This window comes from Phyllopteryx taeniolatus, chromosome 10 (genome assembly GCF_024500385.1).
Source record: "Phyllopteryx taeniolatus isolate TA_2022b chromosome 10, UOR_Ptae_1.2, whole genome shotgun sequence".
NCBI lineage: Eukaryota > Metazoa > Chordata > Actinopteri > Syngnathiformes > Syngnathidae > Phyllopteryx > Phyllopteryx taeniolatus.
The window spans coordinates 17,179,698-17,201,908 of record NC_084511.1 but is presented as its reverse complement, the minus strand read 5'-3'; the positions used below and the strand labels follow the sequence as shown (position 1 = coordinate 17,201,908).

The 22,211-nt window shown below is 41.7% G+C and overlaps 2 long non-coding RNA genes and 1 pseudogene across 3 annotated transcripts; 2 read left to right on the top strand and 1 right to left on the bottom strand.

Moving 5' to 3' along the window:
• The first annotated feature begins 3,539 nt into the window (after positions 1-3,539).
• Positions 3,540-21,954, top strand: LOC133485179 (uncharacterized). 2 transcript variants are annotated; one of them, XR_009790631.1, is made up of 3 exons: positions 3,540-3,954; positions 13,620-13,708; positions 14,944-21,954. It is a non-coding gene; the product is annotated as an uncharacterized LOC133485179 (long non-coding RNA). The 2 variants fall into 2 exon arrangements; XR_009790632.1 differs by lacking the exon at positions 3,540-3,954 and adding an exon at positions 7,077-7,793.
• Positions 3,967-5,648, bottom strand: LOC133485180 (uncharacterized). The gene is made up of 3 exons (XR_009790633.1): positions 5,257-5,648; positions 4,905-5,045; positions 3,967-4,803 (listed from the first exon to the last, which is right to left on the bottom strand). It is a non-coding gene; the product is annotated as an uncharacterized LOC133485180 (long non-coding RNA).
• LOC133485315 (5S ribosomal RNA) lies at positions 4,197-4,305 on the top strand (annotated as a pseudogene).
• Positions 21,955-22,211: the final 257 nt, after the last annotated feature.

Below are 22,211 nucleotides of genomic sequence, written 5' to 3'. Positions count from 1 at the left end.
GAGTACATATGTAATGAGAACCATGACGTTTGCTTTTTAATATTATGCATGCTTTATTCATTCACAAAATGTAAATGTCAGTCTGAGATGAAAAATAATTACTAGTCTGAACAGAAAATTCATAGAACTTCACATCTGTCTACGGTCATGATGCAAACAACCTAGAAAAATACAATTAATTGTTTGTTGTCCACAACATCAAAAGGTGAAACTGTGGAAAACAGATGAAGCAGTCAATCATGTAATAAACAAACATTTTTCCTGGTGGCAGCCATCTTGGTTTTCAGATATAACATCATTCCCATCTGAAAGTTACAGAATAAATGCAAGTGCATGAATTGTAAGATAAAATATCCTGAGTACCCTCCAATTTTCCTGGAGGTGGCCTTTTCTCCTCAACTCGAGTGAATTGCCCCTTGTCTGCCATGGTGCTTTTACGACCTGCGTTTTAAGCTTCGCTTTTACAGACTCATCGAGTGGAGTCAGCCAGTCACTGGCATCATTATATAATCCCAATCATTCGGAGTTATAAAACCTTGACATGGACCTAGGGTGCACTACTGCTTTGATTCATACCGACTGGACCGCAAGCCATTTCCATGTGCATACGTGCTGGAGATAAGCTGAAGTTCGACGTGCATGTGAGACACTTGAATCAGTGGGAAATTCACAATGTCATGTTGCCTTAATATTATATAAACCTGCTACTTATTTTGAAGGAGAAAGAGGATGCATCACATTTATCATTTAGAGTCTCTGCCTAAAGATGGCAGCAGAGACTATCCTCCGCAGAGGCCATTGATATTCACCTCACGCACTGTAACCATGCTACATATACTCGTATACCCAGGACACCAATGCATCGATTGGAATTAATGTACACGCACACACACACACACACACACACACACACACACACACACACACACACACACACACACACAGTTCCACAGAGTGCAATATTTACTCATACATAGCTCTTCTCTACAGCCTTCTTGGAGGTGTCATTAAACAAGAAGAAGTCGTCACCTTGAAAAACATGTCTTAATTAACATGAGCAGGCCACCACATCCAACATAATAAAGGCATTAATAGAGCATACAAACACATGAAAACATCTCTTTGACGCTGCTTAAATTCCTCTCCGTCTTGCTTATCACACTTCTGCTTTTGTCCTTAGGGATGCAGCAGTGTCTCTAAGAACGCACCCACATTAAGATAATGGGTCTTAATTTATGCAACATATGTTGTTAACATATTTGTTTTAGTAATCCAGTGTATCTATTATACTTATCATGTGCTTGTCTATAGTCTGTAGATCAAAATATCCTTTGGGCATAATAAAAAATGAACACAAATGAAGGGAATTATGCAAATGGCACATGCAAAGTGCTTACAGCTATTCTCCATCTTCTTTATGCATGCAGGCTTAAGTCACTGAATCTGTGTGAGAGCACTTTCCCCAGTGATTGACCCCCATCCAGGGGAGACAAATGTAAACCAAGCTATATAGATTAACAATGTGACATACGGGAAGCAATATTACAATTATGTCAAAGCAATTTGTTAAATTGTATCTAGGCCCAGTGCACAAACACAATCATAAGTTACGTTTTTTTTGTGTCCCTGCATGTGTGTGTGTGTCTGGGAATTTTGCTCCCTGCCAGGAAAGGGTGACCATGATTCTTTGATTTGTCAATTTTTGGCAGTTATATAAAGCCATCCCATCTGGCTTCTTGCTGGCACATTTGCTTGGTATTAATGATGATGCCTAATTGCATTACATAATATGTTTTCCTGTCTTTTGGCGAAGTCAAACAGCTGCCATATACTTAAGCAGTCTCCTTTATCCAAACAAGCACCCTCCATCATAAATAGAAGTTGTCTTAGGTATGTGTCAACTTGGAGCCATATAAATGGTGCTTTTGTAACTGCTGCTGCACTCCAATATATTTGGTCAGCTAATTAGAAGACTTTAAGCCCAAGGAGATTTGATTCATTTATAGAGTTTTATCAGACTGCTGCTAATTTAAACCCAGCAGTTATACAATGTCATCAGTGACAGACAGATAAATCAGTCTGGGGAGAGAGAGGGAAGGAGGGAGAGCGAGAAGGCGGATTGAACGTTTGTCTTGAGTGAGTCTGCCCGTGGCTTCCCCACCAGATGGTAGTGTAGCATCGCAGAGAAGCTTCTCTTCAACGGCAGAGGAAATGGTGCAGGAGGATGGGGGTGTCTGAAAATGAAGGCTGCACATCCTGATGTAGCCACATTAATGGGATAAAAGGCTCATATCTGACCTATTCCATTATTGCACGAGGCTGCACATTTTGTTTGTTTCCTTCCAAAAGACAGAATCACAAATGACAGCAATATATCTTTCAACGTCACCCATATGGTGTACCCAGGGGGATGATTCAGTGGTGCAGACTGACTTGTACATACAGGTATGTGCGTTTGGCTGCACTTTTGAATCCAGTCACTCATGACAGTCAATCCAGCACCGAGAACAATCATCATCTTCAAGCTTTAAGTTACATTTTGGATACAGGGACAGAAATGCAGGAGAGAAAATGTATATGTGTCAGTCAAGAAACCTAAAACTGTTTACAAGTCAAAGCAGCAGCATATGTTTTAAAATACCGTTAGGTATACTCGTGCGCCATATGATTCGGTACACCTGCACAATCCATATACAAAGAACTGTATTCAGAATTCTGCCTTGACATAATGCTTAGTTTCAATTGACACCGTCGGAGAGGTATGAACCCTTGATAGGGAACCTCTGAAGTCAAACATGAAATGACTTAACAGTTTGAACCGCTGTCATCACGGCACATATTATATTTTAATACAGTTTGTGCATTTAATTTACTAATTAAGGCTCCTTATGTTATTTTTTGTGGGTCTTTTTTTGCAGTCTGAAAGAAATGCCCTGCTTCATATTGCAAGGTAATATTAATATTTTGGTTTCTTTAAGCCTAAAGAAGGAGCAAAACAGAAACAGCCATCAGTATGATGCAGCTGTTTCCAATGATTGTATATTGATCAGATGTTGTGATGTTCAATGCGAAGGCGTATCTAATAATGTGGAAACAATCTGCTTAGTGAATTTCAAAATGAGCTAAAACCACTGGATCCATCTGCATCTCCATTGCGAATCTGTGCTGTGGACACAAAGTCAATTATTGTTTCTGGACTGAACTGTGTGCCTTCTGGGAAGTATCCTGCCTTGTAGCTATATTATATTGGATGGCTACAAATACTCTCCAATCTTCTTGAAGAAAAATGTGAAGAAGGAAGTTTGTCACGCCAAAGCAAAAAGGAAAAAATACGGTAAGCTGAGAATGACGAGTGGCTATACATAACAATACTGCATTCTTTGTGCTCATGCACCAAAATGGTAGAGAACTGGGTGCCAAATAGTGTTTGCAAACGTTTCATTCAGAAGAACAAACCTTTTTAGTGAACGAACTGAACCGAATCAGTTTATGAAATGATTCGTTCTTTTATCTTGGCCGCCACCCGCCGCCAGGTAAGCGAGTCGGCTGGGAGCGGAAATGGAACCGCTGAAGCGTTCTGTCACTCACTTCTGAATCTTCGGCAAATGACCAATGAGCAGCCAGCGTGCAGGCGGGGGCGGGACTTTTTATTTCAAAATATTAATAATAACAACACATTAAACTTCTATAGAGCTTCTCAAGACACTCAAAGCCGCTTTCCACTAATCAGATGACAATAACAGTAAGGTGATTGAGCAGGCAGCCCGGCTGGCGGGAGCTGGTGTCAGCGACGCTGTCCACCGCGGTGGAATGCAGAAAAGTCACGCCGGCTGGCAAGAGCCTAACTGGACGTAAGCGGACGTGGAAGGATGTTCGGTAGCTGAGCTCGCTGCACGCATGTTCACGAATCAGAACCAAAGCCGGGTGTTCGAGAGCTTGCTGAGAGAGAGATAGGTAGGTGATAATTTAGCCGAAGTTTTTTTTTTTTTTTTTTTTTAATAATTTCCCTACCTTTCCTAGTTCACAGTACATGACAACAACAACAACGCATAGTCATTCGGTGAATGTGTGGAGTGAACGTGAACCTCAGGGATGGATCATTAAATGAATGAGGAAGCACTTGAATTAATTTGTGAAAAAAGAACAGAACGATTCGATGAACGAATCTTTTTAATGAATTGATTCGAATGAATGTGGCTTACGGCCATACTACCCTGAGAACGCCCGATCTCGGAAGCTAAGCAGGGGTGGGCCTGGTTAGTACTTGGATGGGAGACCGCCTGGGAATACCAGGTGCTGTAAGCTTTGGCGGCACGGTGGCCGACTGGTTAGAGCGTCAGCCTCACAGTTCTGAGGTGCGGGGTTCAATCCCCGTCCCTGCCTGTGTGGAGTTTGCATGTTCTCCCCGTGCCTGCGTGGGTTTTCTCCGGGCACTCCGGTTTCCTCCCACATCCCAAAAACATGCATTAATTGGAGACTCTAAATTGCCCGTAGGCATGACTGTGAGTGCGAATGGTTGTTAGTTTCTATGTGCCCTGCGATTGGCTGGCAACCAGTTCAGGGTGTACCCCGCCTCCTGCCCGATGACAGCTGGGATAGGCTCCAGCACGCCCGCGACCCGAGTGAGGAGAAGCGGCTCAGAAAATGGATGGATGGATGATTCGAATGATTCCGTACACTCAAAAGAACTGCCGTGCCCATCACTAGTGCCACCCGCTGGTGATGGAAGTCCCAAATTCATCACATAAAGAAGAGACTTGCCAACTATCTTCTGCAGCTCAAGTTCTGATGGAGCAGTGGGTCCTTTGAAGTTGCACAAAAAATCTTGTCACACAAGAGCCCCATAGATTGAGACAACAAGCGAATGAAAAAAAATCATGTGATTGGAAATCTGGGAAGCTAACCTGGGAGAGAGAAAGAGAGCGAAGGGGGCACAAAGCGCCATCCGAGCTCCAACAGAGGTACTCCAGGGCACAGCTCATGACAGTGCCCCCCTCTCAATGGACACCTCCCGCCGTCCTGCCCGGCTTGAGCCGCGTAAAAATCTGAAAGAGGGGCGTCATCAAGGATGAGCTTCCGGGAAATCCAAGAGCGCTCCTCCGGACCATACCCCTGCCAGTCTACCAGGTAGTGGTAACCCCTCCCCCTGGGCCTCACATCGAGGATGCGTAAAACCGTGAAGGCCGGCCACCCCATGCTTCTGTTCCTTAAATAATCGAGGTTGGAAACCATAGCAGGCTATGAATGGAGACCTACCGGTGGTGGAGCTGGTGAGGGAGTAGTGTGCGTACTCAATCCAAGGGAGGAATGAGCTCCAGGAGGTGGGGTTGCGTGCAGCTACGCAGGAAAGGGCTGATTCCAGAGACTAATTTGCCTGCTCTGTCTGGCCGTTGGTCTGAGGGTGGTACCCGGAAGACAAGCTGGCTGCTGCGCCCACCGCTTTACAGAACTCCTTCCAAACAAGGGAGGAAAACTGAAGACCTCGGTCCGAGACGATGTCGATGGGGATACCGTGGAGTTTGAAAACATGAAGAACAAGAAGGTTAGCAGTTTCAAGGCAGAAAGAAGCTTGGAAAGGGGAATGTTATGGACGTACTTAGAAAATCGATCGATAATAGTGAAAATTTTATATATAATTATGTTACCTTCAGAAGGGTGTAGGCCGGTAATGAAGTCCAAGGGCGGTATGTGGGACCAAGGGCGGCTTGGGATAGGTAAGGGGCATAGCAGACCAGCTGTAGGCAGGTGTGAACCCTTCCCTCAGGCACAGACGGAGCAGGCTTGGACGAAGTCCTGGGCGCCACTCGAGTTCCAACAGAGGTACTGCAGGGCACAGCTCATGACAGAAATGGCAGCAGGTAAAAGAATCCTGCGTTAAAAGACTGAAAACCTTTTTCCCAATTGCATCTGAGCGTCAATGCGACGTAACAAGTCACAGCCCTTGCTAAATACTTATGAAACTGTATTGCTCATTCTTCTTCCCTCTGTTTCCAGTAAGTGTCAGTCTAGTCTGATTCAGCTCTAAATATCAGTGACTATTAGCTATTGGCTCCTCAAATAAGGTGTGTACTGTATTAACTGACATTTTACAAATGTGACTTGTAACTCTAAGAATGAACTCACCAAAGGTGGGTTGAGAGGAAGTCATCTTTCTTTCCCCGTCGACCACTCCTCTCCTCTCTTTCATGCATGTGTCTTGGCACACTGCACAGGGATGTGAGAAAGGCGCTATCCAAACAAAGAGAGACTTTACACTTGGGAGTTATTTAAATTAGTAGAGTGGTAATGACCGCAGCGCTTATTTGAGCTTAAGATGCTGGTTGTTGAGATTTGCTGGCAGCAAATCTGGAGGCTGGTCGTGTCTTCAGGCACGTCCAATCCAATTAATTCAACCATTAATGCCAGAGAGGAGAGTAGAGGAAACATTACAGGCCCAGAGAGACCAGGGTCGCTTTCCTCCTCCTCCAAACTCTCAGTTTCCTTTGCCAGGCTTCACTATAAATTCTTACACATGACAAGACGGTACAGTAAAGTACGCCAACTCAGTGCATCTGCCTCCTCCTCCACCAGTTTTACATTCAGTATTGTGCAAAGTATCGCCAGCATTAGATTTGTTGTTTTAACAAAGCTGTAATAATCATACTGTGCATAACTGGAATGTTATTCCATCGAGACCTAATTGTTCTTTATGTGTGTTTTACTTGTCCCATTATGATTCTGGACCCCAGCTTGATCCATGTGTCATGCAACACCACTGCAGGATCAAGGTTGAAATAACATAACTAAAAAGTAGCCTGTGCCTTGCACAGTATTGTAGCTAACACTGTACACCAATCCATTTTCTACACTGCTCATTCTGTTCAGGGTTGCGGGGAGCTGGAGACTATCCCAGCAGACTACACACTGAACTGGTCTTTAGCCAATCACAGGAACATATATTGTAGAGACAGACAACCATTCAGAGTCACCTTCACACAACCACTTAGTGGGAACTGAACCCAGGCTACCTTCACAGAAGTCAGACGAGTAAACCAATACACCGCCTTTAGCCAACAATAAATCATACTTATTTTCTAATTTCATCAGGTTTATTATGCTGGTTCCACTTTGCATTGGGCAGAACTGCACTGCATTGTGTATGATGTATTTTGGTCACTTTATTTAGATACTTGAGGTTTGCAAACAGCATGATTCAGTGTACCAATCATCGATGAATCAATAACGGAGATATATTTATTTCAAGAAGCAGAAATGTTTTCATGATGTTTTTCAGAAAGCAAACTAGTTGAGAATGGATCAACAGCTGTCATTAATGTGGTGATTCAGTCACCTGACGTCTGTGCTGGCAGTTTGGGTTCAGTCCCACTCAGTGATGGTGTGAATGTGAGAGTGAATGGTTGTCTGTCTCAACATTTTCTCAGTGATTGACTTGCAGTGTTTTGCCTAATATCAGTTGGGATAGGCTCCAGCTCTCTGCAACCCTCCCAGGATAAGATGTGTAGAAAATGGATGATTGGATTGCATGTTCTCCCCGTGCCTACGTGGGTTTTCTCCGGGTACTCCGGTTTACTCTCACATCCCAAAAACATACGTGGTAGATTGATTGAAGACTCAAAATTGCCCGTAGGTGTGAATGTGAGTGCGAATGGTTGTTTGTTTCTGTGTGCCCTGCGATTGGCTGGTGACCAGTTCACGGTGTACCCCGCCTCTCACCTGAAGACAGCATACCTGCGACCCGAGTGAGGATAAGCGGTACAGAAAATGGATGGATGGATGAATCAACACTGCCTCAGGTGGGTGCAGCCTAGTAGTGCATTCCATTTCGCCTCAGTTGCTTCAAGATTGATCGACAATTCATTCCATACAATCCCAATAATTTATAAATTAATAAATTGCTCAACGCACCAAATTATTATATCCATCTTTATTTCATGCATTTTTTATTTTGATTTGGGAGTCAAAATTTTACACAGCTGGACGCAAGCTATTAAAAATACAAAAAATGTGTTCTGTAAAATACAAGAGAGTAAAATGCAAGAGTACAATACAAAGAGAGCACCCACCTCTCTGTGTAATTCACACAGACACATTTACACACAGGCACATTTACACACAGTAATTCTATGAGGCTCAAGGTTGTGCTTATTGAATATATCAACCTAACCACTGATGTCATTGATCAAAAAGCCAATTCCAGTTCTATCATTGCGTTAGAGGTTAAAACAATTTCCAAATGACTTTGTGAAGTGCACTCACTTGGTAAACAGATCTGAGATCCATTAAAAACCTTGGAGATTATCAAGGCCCAGTCCAACAATTTGTTACTCTAAACACCTTGCTGGTGACCTTGCTCTTGCGTGGATGAAAGTCAATGAGAAAGACAGCATGAAACCCACAAGCGCCTATCCTTGCACTTTAATTACACTGCAACTCAGTGGATGACTACTTCCTCCCCCTCTCTATCCAACAGCAATGCATGCCCTTATCAATACCTCGGACTTACTCCAATAGACTGCATGTGCCAGAGGCTTAATAGCCACCGCCACCCCAGTGGACGTACTTAATCGGGCTATATTCTTTCGGTTATAGATACGGTATAGCATGAACTCCATCTCATCAATATTAATGTGTGGATTTTGCGCCATGCGGTGTTTTGTGGTGATACTGTAGCTGCTTCCCTCTGACCTCTTCAGTGAGGATGGTGGACGCTTTCCATGTGCTTGCTGATCATAACGCACCGTTCCTCCTGCTCTGATTGGTAAATGTACTTGAGAGGATCAATGAACTCTTGAGGATCTCTCGTATGGCAGATATTTAAGGTTTGGGAAAGGCTTTAACAAATGGCACAGTCTGTCTATGTTAGGATCTAAATCCTGCTGGTCTGCTGGGAGTGGTGATATGGTGTGATCAGTCACCAAAGACAACAGCAACTGTTCTAAATGATACCAATTAAACTAAGAGATCAATGGACGCACGCAATATATAAAGCATACCGACTTTGAAAAAAAAAACCAGTACAAGAGAATACAATGAATGTTTACAACGTACTAACAAACCCCAATTACATACCAGCTGCATCCAAAACAATAGCATAATAATGAAGTGGCAGGAAAGTGGATTCGAAGAATAACATAAACCAATAGGGGATCAACAATCAAAGCAACGCTGTCATGGTAACATCCATAAATCTGACTCAGAGGTAGGGAGCATGGAAAATAAAGCAGTAATTGAAAGACAAGTCATAAACCATTTTTATCTGTTGGTATCAAGACAATATTTCTACGCTTGCTGCTTGCTGGGAGGTCATATGGAGTGCAAACAGGTATTTTTAATTTCCTTTTTTTTTTACAATGTAAATTATGAAGAGGAAAACGCTTGTGCATGGATACATGTTCCAAATGAAGAAATAATGAAACGGACAAAAGTACACACATTAATTATTTTTAACGCAGAAAATCTGACACATCTTTAAGACATGTTTTTAATTGAATTGGAGGGTTAGGGATTGTTTACCCTGTGGCAGAGTGCTACATTATGCAGCCAAATATAGCTGATGTATATCTCAATATACCGGGTGATTGAAAAGTAACTCCATATTTTTAAGTACTTGTAATTTATTTGTGAACTATAATTCTTACAAGAAATGAACATGAGAAGAAAGTGTATTGCATGGAATTTTATTTAAAATTCGATATGGGCGCCAGCATGAGCCACCAGTTTCAAAAGCCGCCTGGGAACCGCATTAACTGATTTCACAAGGAACTCTTGTGGGATGGAAGTTATAACTTCTCGTATTCGCTCTTCAAATTCTTCCAAAGTCATTGGTTTGATAGAATATACTTGCTCCTTTAATCATGGAACATACACAAAAAAATTTGAGAAAAATATTACAACATATGATGAAATTATAAGTCTTTTAAAATAGGGAGTTACTTTTCAATCACCCTGTACAGTATGAAATGGAAATAGTCTAGATTTTTTATTTTTGGCTTGGAAACAAATTTATCTGGACATTAAGGAGCATAATACAGTACTTTGAAAGTGTAATATAAGTTCCTCCTCTAACCCTGACGATAAGCAATATTGAAAAAAGTTGAATGGATAACGGTGGATTTTCTTTTTACATACGTATCATATTCCACAGACCGTTTGAAGCATACTCTGTAGCCTTAAGTATTCGGACCCTTTGCTCAGTATTTAGTAGAAGCACCCTTTTGAGCTAATACAGCCATGAGTCTTTTTGGGAATGATGCAGTTTTTCACACCTGGATTTTGGGGATCATCTGCCAGATCCTCTCCAGTTCTGTCAGGTTGGATGGTGAACATTGGTGGACAGCAATTTTCAGGTATCTCCAGAGATGCTCAATTGGGTTTAAGTCAGGGCTCTGGCTGGGCCATTCAAGAACAGTCACGGAGTTGTTCTGAAGCCACTCCTTCGTTATTTTAGCTGTGTGGTTAGGGTCATTGTCTTGTTGGAAGGTGAACCTTCGACCGCACTCATCTTTCCTTCGATTGCAATCAAGTCATCCTGTCCCTGCAGCTGAAAAACACCCCCACAGCTTGATGCTGCCATGACCATGCTTCACTGTTGGGACTGTATCGGAGAGGTGATGAGCAGTGCCTGTTTTTTTCCACACATACTGCTTAGAATTAAGGCCAAAAAGTTCTATCTTAGTCTCATATATATATATGGTTAGAGCGTCTGCCTCACAGTTCTGAGGTCTGGGGTTCAATCCCCGGCCCCGCCTGTGTGGAGTTTGCATGTTCTCCCCGTGCCTGCGTGGGTTTTCTCCGGCCACTCCGGTTTCCTCCCACATCCCAAACCAAAAACATGCATAGTAGGTTAATTGACAGCTCTAAATTGCCCGTAGGTGTGAATGTGAGTGCGAATGGTGCCCTGCGATTGGCTGGCAACCAGTTCAGGGTGTACCCCGCCTCCTGCTCGATGATAGCTGGGATAGGCTCCAGCACGCCCGCGACCCCAGTGAGGAGAAGCGGCTCAGAAAATGGATGGATGGATATATAAACTGTTTTCATGTTTCAGGCTTTTGTATTACTGGGCTATTTTTTTGAGAAATACATTTTAGTTGCTAAAGAATGTCGAAAATTTCGGTTGTGACTTAATGACTAAGCTAAATTTTGGGTCCAGTTGGGAACCACTGAGTAGCTGAAAGTTTGAATATTAAACTTACATCTACAGTGGTCTAGTTCCCCTGACATTTTTTTAGGCTTGAAGTGGGGATTTGATAACATTGTCAGTGATGCTAAAAGTAACAAAACTGGCCTATTTATTTTCATAGGGTCCGTTGAGAAATGAAAAGACAGTGACAAGATATATAACTTATTTTTAAAGAGAAGCAAATCAGGTAACGCTGAGGTGGACAGAGAGAGTGAGTGAATCGCTCGTGTGTGTGTGTGTGTGTGAGTACCCGTGAGTGGGTAATCGTGAGTGTGTGTGTGTGTGAGTGGATAACTGTGTGAGCGGGTTACTCTGTGATTATTTAAAAAGTGTTGCAGTTGTTGTGTTTGTGTGTACATTGTGTTGTAAACATTGATACTAAACTTTATGCGCACAAACCTCATCTTTTGTGTGCGTAGTATGTACATTGTAACATTTAGAGACTCAGATTACAATTTATTGGTTGAGAAATAAATACATTGTCATAGTCTGTGACCCCCTGAAATAGCCTTGGCCACCCCCTGGCCACCCCAATGATAAAAGTCTAGCTACGCCACTGACTGTGAGCTGTAAGGTCTTATATAGACAGGTGTGTGGCTTTCCTAATCAAGTCCAATCAGTACAATCAAACACAGCTGCACTCCAATGAAAGTGTAGAACCATCTCAAGGATGATCAGAAGAAATGGACAGCACCTGAGTTAAATATATGAGTGTCACTGCAAAGGTCTGAATACTTATGGCTGTGTGATATTTCAGTTGTTCTTTTTTAATAAATCTGCAAAAATTTCAACAATTCAACACGGGGTGCTGTGTGCACATTAATGAGGAAAAAAAATGAAATGAAATGATTTTAGCAAATGGCTGCAATATAACAAAGAGTGAAAAATTTAAGGGGGTCTGAATACTCACTGGGGGCACGGACATGCTGGAGCCTATTCCAGCTATCTTTGGGCGAGAGGTGGGGTACACTCTGAACTGGTTGCCAGCCAATCGCAGGGCACATATAAACAGACAATCATTCACACTCACATTCGAACCTGTGGGCAACTGTGAACAACAAAGGATCTAAATTCACCAGGCATTGCCACTGCACTACAATGTGGAGCATTGTTATTTATAACTTTTATCAAAATTAGTTGTTGCTAAATGGGGCTAATAATGAAATGTAATGTTCATGCTAATAACTTTTTAACTATAATGCCACAAGATAGTTTGCCACTTATATTCAATATGACAACATCTGTTATTTTTACTTGCTGGTGAACAAGACATAATGAAAATGGCAAAAAAGCTGTTTCAAGATGACAACGGTAAAGCCAGCTTGTGACTTGCGTGTCCACACCTGTGAGGGACATGGATTCCGTCAGAGGGGAGCGGGAGAGGGAGGGAGTAGCGAAGTGAGTCTACATTCAAATCTTGCTAGCAGTTTCAACACTACACACTGCACCTTTAACTGTTAATGGTAACAGTGGCTTTCAATATTGACGCAAGGCATAAAGATCAAAATAACACAGCGAGATAAGAAGCAGCCACAGGCTTTAATGTTAGAAGACACCATAAGATATGAAGTGTTTATTTACTTGGAGACTGCAATAATTCACTTGCAACCACAGTCACAGTGCTGAGAAAAATCTTCGGTCTACTGGAGAACTCCTGATAATGTAGGTAAACATTATAACACCCTTTTCCCTGGCAAAGATTAAAGTGAAAGGAACAAAAAACAAGAGCAATGATCTGCCCACCACATGGAACATTATTTCTGACTATGAAATAGTTCATCAGTGAACGATAGGACATAAAAAAAAAAAAAAAAAGTAATTATTGCCTCCAGGGAACAGACAGCAGAGGTTGTAATGTTAACACTGAGTCAGAATCTCAGCCAATAGATAATCTCTCACATGCTGCATGAGAGCTCTCTTTTCATTAAGAAAGATGTAAAATGACAAGCAGTGAATAAATGTAGATCCCGGTTGTGAGCCCAAATGCTCCAGATTTAATTTGATGCCAATCGCAGGGCACATATAAACAAACAACCATTCGCACTCACATTCACACCTACGGGCAATTTAGAGTTGTCAATTAACCTACCACGCATGTCTTTGGGATGTGGGAGGAAACCGGAGTGCCCGGAGAAAACCCACTGGGATAGGCTCCAGCACTCCCACGACCCTTGTGAGGATAAGCGGCTCAGAAAATGGATGGATGGATGGATGGATGCTGCAATCTTTCTCCTTGCTGTCGAAGGCTACCTGAGTCACATCTGTATGCCTCTTTCATGAAGAAGAGCTACATTTTATGCCAGCTTTCAAGGGGAGGGAAGCTGACCTTTGCACTGAGGGAAATCTATGGCTCTGTGTGATTCTAACTTGGAACTGAAGGTCTTAATTGACGTGTGATTGACAGTCATTAGTCGTCACAGTGACTCTGGATGTTTTTCAGTATTACCGGCTGCCTGGAAACACACCAATCCAACAGATGGCAACATTGCTCCTTCGTCATCGCAGCAGATTTGGCGATGCACCAGTGAGGTACGAGCGCTTCGACAAACCCTCCAAAGTAAAAACAGCCATCAAATGCTATTGCGGGCGATGATGATGATGTGACTAATTGTCGCCATAGTGATCTGGTCTTTGAGATAACGTCTGACGGTGAAAGAGGAAACGGAACAGAGTCAGAGAAAGGGAAGGGAAGGACAAAGGGCGGGGGGAAAGCGGGCACTCATGCCTCACGTGGGACAAGAGAATTGAGTGAAGTGACCCTTTAATGTAAGGTCAATTCAATGTGCCGTAGTCTATTCAGCGATGTAAATACCTTTCCCTTCATTTAGTAAAAAAATGCCCTTCGTCCTTTGAGACTATCAGTTTTCATTCCACAATTACTGGTGTTCAGAATGCATTTAATGTGAGCAAAAACCACGGTTTTCAAGGTTACGACCATTCAGACTGTCGCAGTGTTCACCTGAACCCTTTTGGACAATAAAGGAGTTCCAGATGAATGATAGAAGAGCTTTACTCTAAAGTTTACTGACATGTATGAGTAGGTGCATGTAAAACTCACATTTGCAATTGACTGGTGAGTATGTGAGTGCGTTTGTTTGGGTGCGGAGTCAGTGTTTGCAGTGTTTACATTGTGCTGGCAGACGCCTGGCCACTGACTCGTGTGTCAGCCCTTCCTTTTGTTTAATAGCACAATGAACACTGCCAATAAAAACAAGACATTGAGAGCGAGGGTGGGAAAAAAAGAGAAGGCGCCAGGACGAGGGCATAAAAAGGAAGAGGCTCTTCATTTCAACAGCATAACACCATCCAGCGGCCGCCTCAGACTAATCCAGTTTTTCCCAGTGGTCAAGGTCAGCTCTTTAATATGGAAGATACGGATCACCACAGGGTTCATATTTCCCCTTGGCACTATCTAAGAGCCCACAGGTACTGTTGTATTATGTATTATTACTTAGGAGCCACCAGTGGCGTGGCAAACTGTTCCGATCTGCCGCTTGTCACAGCGCTGTGTGTCATATGACAACCTGCCTTCTCGCAAAAGTTTCCACTGGGGCTGGGTGATAAGAAGGGAGCGATAGATAAGATGTCTCCTATTCTGGAGGTGCCAGGAGCCCATGCCATTTACCAGGGAGAAGCTGTTCATTTTTCAAACAACATCAGGGCTGCCATGACACTGCTTCAGCGAGCCTCACAACACGAGCACATTTGTTTTTCCCAGCAGGAAGTGCTCTTAATGTCGTCACCTTGTATCTTATTTTTTTTAGAAGTGATGACTGGCGAACAGCAGCGGCCACTGTACCGTGACCAGTCAGTGCTCACGCCTCCGACTGTAGCGTGGCCGATAACGACGCAAGCATGTGCATTGGTCTTCACTCCCACACAGGCTGTTGCTCAATGACAGTGAAGTGACAAGTCCTGACGATAGCGACATGATACGTGTTCTTCTGAACAAAATTTGTCAGTGACGCACGTCACTGTGCCACCTGTCACCGTACTCCCGCTACTCCTCACCATACCTGTCACAACAAAAATGAACTTCTCGTTCCCTGTAACCCCAGATATTCCTGCTTGGGTCTCATATTTAGTTTGTTCAAAGGTTTAAAAAAATAGATATAATAATATAATCCATATAAATATTTTTCTGGAGATGCATTATTGTGGGAGAGGATGAAATGCATCCCTGAATACAATCTCTGCTCTTTCATTATCTTTACAGGACAATCTGTTTCTGCAACGTCTTAGGCAGAGTGTGTTAAATTAGGGGGCAATATGACAAGCCTTCTTAACGTTTAAGAGCGAGACTGGATAAATGTTGAAGATATCTGTAATTCAAATTTGCCTAGTCAAAAAGAACATTAGCGATATCCGTAACTTGATTCTTCCTCTCCACAATTAGCATTTCTGATGTCGTCAACGTCAATTCGCCTTGGACAGATTACATCACTTTTGCCATTCATGTGTATGGGGTTTTTCATTACGATATCTACAATTCAATTCCGGATATCCACTATGTGAATTATGGAGATCTACAACGGAATTGTACATATCTCGAACTCCAGTTTGAGATATCTACAATTTGATTCTGACTAGTCATAATTCCAGTTCAAGATATGTCTAATTAAGCTCAATTCAAGATACAGTATCTACATGTCCCTTTATATCCTAAATCAAGTTTTCACTAGGTGAAATCAATATGTAGATATCTGTAACTTGAATTATTGCTATTCAATATCAAATTGCAGATACAGTATCTCAAACGGGAGTTACAGATATCTACAATTCCATTGCAGATATCTGTAATTCACAAGCAGATATTGTCGTAGATACAGTATCTGTAATGACGAATCCCATACACATGAATGGCAAAAGTGACGTTATTTGTCCTAGGCAAAATGACGTGGAAGATAACTAATTCAGTTTTGACTGTAGGCAAAATGTAATTACAGATACAGTATCTCAATCTGCCGTTTCAACTAGTAAAAATTTGGTTGCAGATATTTTGACTAAAATTTTGACTATTCAAAATGTAATTACAACTAGTCAGAATGGTGTTGTTGATATCTACTATGTTTCCTATAGTGAGTCTTTACAGTGTTCCAAAATAAGTGAATGAAGGTTTTCTGTGGACTTTTTATTTTTTTTTATCTGTCCTGTTCAGCTGCATGGCCTTGCAGAATGGTGCATCTGTATGCTTTTGTGCTGGAACAGTTTTTCTGTGCAACAGGGGAGTTTGAAATACTCCCTTTTCTTATTTAATTAAAAAAAAAATATTATTATGATGTTTATTGAAAATGCAGCCAGACAGAAAAGGGTTTTAGGGGACAGACAGAGGTATAAAGTGGACAAGGGGACTAAGGGTGAGAACCACAGCAGAACAATAGTGAGACAGTCTAGATATTTGAACACAAGTAACATTACAGACATAAAAGACATTTGTAGATTGAGGGGGGTGGGGGGTTTGGGAGGCGCGACACACCCGGTGAGGACATGTAACAACTAATCAAAAGAACCAGATAAGAGATGACAGAAATGGGACAGGACAGGATGTGGGAAAATGAGCAAGGCAGTACTACTGTCGAGTGGTGCGGTGGGATTCTAGTGTCTAAACACCTGTAAGAACCTGTGAGTTGATGTTAGTATAACCTGTGTTGTTAGTGATCCATCCATCCATTTTCTGAGCCGCTTCTCCTCACTAGGGTCGCGGGCGTGCTGGAGCCTATCCCAGCTATCATCGGGCAGGAAGCGGGGTACACCCTGAACTGGTTGCGAGCCAATCGCAGTGTTAGTGATCCCAGCACAAGTAATTAAAGCCTATAGTGTGTCTATCGAACTTAGTGAATGAACACCATATCACATGCATGTTAGTCAACTGGTGTAAGGAGTTGCTGAGCTGGCACATCGAGGAAGTGGGGGCTGAGCGAGCCCGTCCTGCAGGGCGCCACCGACCCCCTAGAACCCAGGGAGGTCCCGAGCCAGTCCCAAAGGGAGGGGCACTGGACCACCGCCCCCCCGAATGAGATATGAGTGTGCCCAATGTGCGGAGTATGTACAGTGTGAGTACTAAAAATGTGCACTAAATATATGTCTTGGAAGCTCTCTCTCTCTCTCTCTCTCTCTCTCTCTCTTTCTGTGCAGCAGTCTGATTTCAGGGGGAAACAGAAGACTTAGCTTTCACTGTTGGCTGTTCAAGAGCAGGACAAAGCTAATTGGACAGCTGGTGTTGAGCGAATTTATGCCCTCAGTCTGCTGTTTTGCTGCTTTTTTACATAATGTAGACATGATTGTTGCCATTGTATGGCGCTTACGTCATCGTCACAACTTGCCATTTAATTTAATGACTAGTGCAAGTGTAATCTGATTAAAAGCAGAGCTTTCTTGCTTTGTAAATGGTGCCTTATCCACTCAACCATTTGCAATTAAGGCTCTTGTAAAATGAATTGTCATCTCAAGAGGTAGTTGTTAATTGTGTTAATGAGAGAACGCAACTGCAGGAAATAAATGACTGCTCATATTTTGATCATCTAGTTTTCGGCAATCAAACAAAAAATCGGAACAACTGACGAGATACACTATTATTACTCGTACAACACTACTCATACGTTCTATAAAAATACATTTCACCAATATATATAGTGGATGCAGGACCCAAAGACAAACACGCATTGATGAATACCAGTACACACGTTGCTTTTTCCTCCAATCACAAAATAAACAAGCACCATAAAAAGTAGCCAGTTAAATAATAATAAATAAAAATAAAATAAATTTTACCTGTGTGGAGAAAGACTATAAATTCTATTTTTACATTTTACTGGATGAAAATGAACACTGAGTAGAACTGCTTGTCATTACAAAAGTATGGACTAGCTTTTCTGAATCTGCAAGAAAAGGAATGTCACCTTTTTTTGAATCTACATTTTGTTTGGGGTGTCAAGCTCATTTTTTCGGGCCACATTGTAGTTACAGTTTCCCTCAGAGGGCCGTAATAACTGTGAAATCATATAAATGTTTAAGTGCCTCATCCTATGATATAATGTATAAACAACAAATTGATGAAGAACTAGTTTTCAAATCAAGGATAGTTTTTTCAATTATTGTTGAAGTTACTCTAAAAAGGGATTTGGTAACAAAAAAGATGCTTGCAATAATCTCAACATTACTATTCATGACAGAAGACAATTTGAAATTTGGTACAGATGTTAGCAAGAATTGTGGAATTTGTCGAACATGATTTGCTTTCGCAGGCTACATAAAATGATGTGGCGCCTGGGGCTTGAGTTTGACACCTGTAATGGAGGTGAAAATAGTTCATCCTCGACATTTGTTTTGTGTGGGAGGGTATTGTTGTTAGAGAGGATATGTAAAATGTAGCCTGTTAGTCATCTTGTGGAGATGATACAATCGTACGGTTTGCAATCTATCACTTTTACAGTAATGGTGACACCAACTAGTGATTGACTGCACCTGCGGCTCCATTTTACTTGAGCATGTTGGAAGCGTAGGCAGAAACAGGAAATGTCGACAAAACCAACTAATTCATGTGGAGAACATGCAAAGCCCACACAGAGCCAGCTGAAGGCTTGCTGGAAACCTTTTGATCGTTGATGCTTTGCGGTATGTTAAGTGTGTTGAATCTATGATGCGCACACAATTAGCAATAATTGAGCCACAGTGACCTTTTGATTTTCATGTTTACATGCTCTCTCATGCCGGGTCTTGAATTTGACCATCTTTATTATGGGACTGAATGAAACTTTTTCCAGGAACATGAATGCAAGATGAGTACTGGTAAAAATGATACCTATTAACAATCTACCAAGAACATTTTGTGAGGATTGTTTTCATATTTAGCTGAGTAGCGGAATGATCCCCATAGAGATCCATGGTAGTATGGGTCTATTTATCTCTCACTGTTCACATTCATTTCCTGTTTAGGTAAGGGCACATAAAATTAACTGGATTTTCACAAAACCTGTGGTGTATTAGATGGGCCATTGAAGAATCTAAGAGTGTGTGCTATGTATCTGAATAAGGATATAGATACACCAAATATATATTTTGCTGCCATTTCACAATTCAATGTAGCCACCCACATTTCAAAATTAGAATGACACTGCGCCTCTGTTCTCCATTCTCCCTGACTAGCTCAGAAAGTTTACTGACTGTTTTTCTTGTTCAGGGTCACGAGGAGCCGGAGCCTATCCCAACTGACTTCAGAAAGACTAGACACAGCTTGGGTCACCAGCTAATCACAGAGCACACAGAAATAGACAACCACACACGCACTCACATTCTCACCATCACTGAGTATACAAGTATATTTTCTCTCATTTTGCCACCGTCATTTGCCCATTTTAAAGATGAATTGTTAGTTTAAAAATACAGTGGGGACGGAAAGTATTCAGACCCCTTAAATTTTTCACTCTTTGTTATATTTCAGGCGGCACGGTGGGCGACTGGTTAGAGCGTCTGCCTCACAGCTCTGAGGAGCGGGGTTAATCCCCGTCCAGAACAATGGTGAGTGTGGTAAGGAAGTGAAGAAACGGGTCCGAGCAGGTTGGAACGGGTGGAGGAAGGTGTCAGGTGTGTTATGTGACAGAAGAGTCTCTGCTAGGATGAAGGGAAAAGTTTATAAAACAGTGGTGAGGCCAGCCATGATGTACAGATTACGGATTATGTGCGGGTACTAGACTGGCCTGCCTGCGGTCCAGGCCTGTCTCCCTTTAAAAATGCGTGGCACGTAAAATACGACAACGGAGACCCCGGACTGTTGAACAGCTGAAGCTGTACATCAAGCAAGAATGGGAAAGAAGTCCACCTACAAAGCTTCAACAATTAGTGTCCTCAGTTTCCAAACGTTTATTGAATGTTGTTAAAAGAAAAGGTGATGTAACACAGTGGTAAACATTACCTTGTCCCATCTTTTTTGGAACGCGTTGCAGCCATAAAATTCCAAGTTAATGATTATTTGCTAAAAACAATATAGTTTATCAGTTTGAACATTAAATATCTTGTCTTTGTAGTGTATTCAATTAAATATAGGTTGAACATGATTTGGTTTTTATTTATGCTTAACACAACGTCGCAACTTCATTGGAATTTGGGTTGTACATCTTCAATGGACCTGAAACAGTCGCATGGCATCTTGACACCAAGGAGAAGTTTCTTGGGAGAGCAATCCGATGAGCTCTGCAGGGGGAATAGAAATGAAACAATCGGCACTAAGTGTGTGAGTAATGCCATTGTCAAGCTGTTGTCAAGCTGTGCGCTGTGAATTCACGATACATCACAGTTTGCTTTTCCGTCGCTTCCTCCGCTTTTAAAACCACGAGCAAAACTAGTTTCTTGGCACGACTGCATATTAATGATCGTAGATGTTGCCAGAGTCATGCAGCATTTGTTAGTCTCTACTGATTAGTAGAGGAAATACCTCAGAATCATAGTGAAAGCATGACAATTGGATTCAATGCGTCTGACAGTAACAGAATTATACTGAAGGCTTTATATTTGGGAGCTTTGTCTTTTCTCTGTCACTAATTTTTAATTAAAATTTGATTTAGTTACACCCTGTAACCTACCTCCATGTGAGAGTCCACAAACAACTGAATCAGAAGTTGATTTATGACTGTAGAGAAGGATCTTAATGACTTCACGTCAACGCTGTACTTCATATGAGGACTCCCGAAGAACCCTTCAGTGAACAGCGGTGCGATTGAGAACAAGTGAGACAGTAGAGGATTCAATAAGCGATATACTGAGAATTGTGTGTCATTGTATAGTGTTTAATTAATTAATCATTCATACTTAAATGAGCCTGAGTAAGCTACTTCGTGTAAGATGTGTTGTCCATGATGTAGTCTAGATACCACTTGTGCTGATGGGAGAGAGCGCTCCTTTTATGGATGGAATATATTGTTACAGAATAAAGATTTCATACCACTGCTATTGTGCTTTAAAATATTTATTTTTCTTATTATTCTCAATATCAATCTCAATTCTTATTATTCTCAATAATTCACATAAATGCTTGTGTAAATACAGTATGCTTAATCAATATTCTTGTGCTTGGGTCAAGGGCCTATGGAGACATTCCAATTTCTTAACCAGTAGTGTGTGAGAATAGCTGATCTATGGTGCAATGATACACACTGCAGTATAATGGCAATTCCCAAGCACCAATAGAGTTTGAAGTAATTCTCTTAGCAATTGAGAAAATGAACATTTCTGTTACATTACGGCATGCCGATAGAAAGTACATTTTCTATCATTAAAGTGTATCTTGCTACCTTCAAAATGACAAAAAAAAACCTAAATGTTTGTTACCAACACACCACTGCGTTGTTATAGTACAAAGGTACAACAGAGTAGGGATATACAGTATCTTCTCTAAGTCCTGACAATTAAAACTTGTTGAACCACAGTTACTGTGCAAAACGTAAAGAATGGCTAACAGTCATGTTTTTACACACAATCAGCCACCATGCTGGTATATACAGTAATGGTATACACTTACAGAGTTATCCCCAGTGTAAAGTTCAGTTGCATTGAAACAGATGAAGAGGCTTTGTCTCAAAGGGTTTAAAGCTGTCAAGAACAAAAAACCTTCCACATCAATAGAAGTTGGTCTGTTTTCACCACTTGGTATTTGCTGTGGAATACTGCTTTTATTATAATTTTACACCAAGCTAGAGGACAAAAATTTGTTCATGAAGGATGCATTTGATACACTTGTGATTCATGTTTTACCATTTAGCAAGCTGTGAGTAGGCACATAATGTGACAACTGAATGTATCTTCCAGGATCGTGGATTGTCGGTTGTCTCTCAGTATGTGATGCTGTCATGGTGGACTAAGTAAACATGTTACCTTTCAACGTCAGCTGTCGCTCTTTGCATCGCTGCCCCAAACATGAAGTCACATTACTTTCACATTACTGCATATGACAAACCTTATCAGTGTTTCATAATTGCCCTTTTAAGTCAAACATCTACAAATGGAACATTTTCAGTAAAAACCTGATGGTGAAGCAACA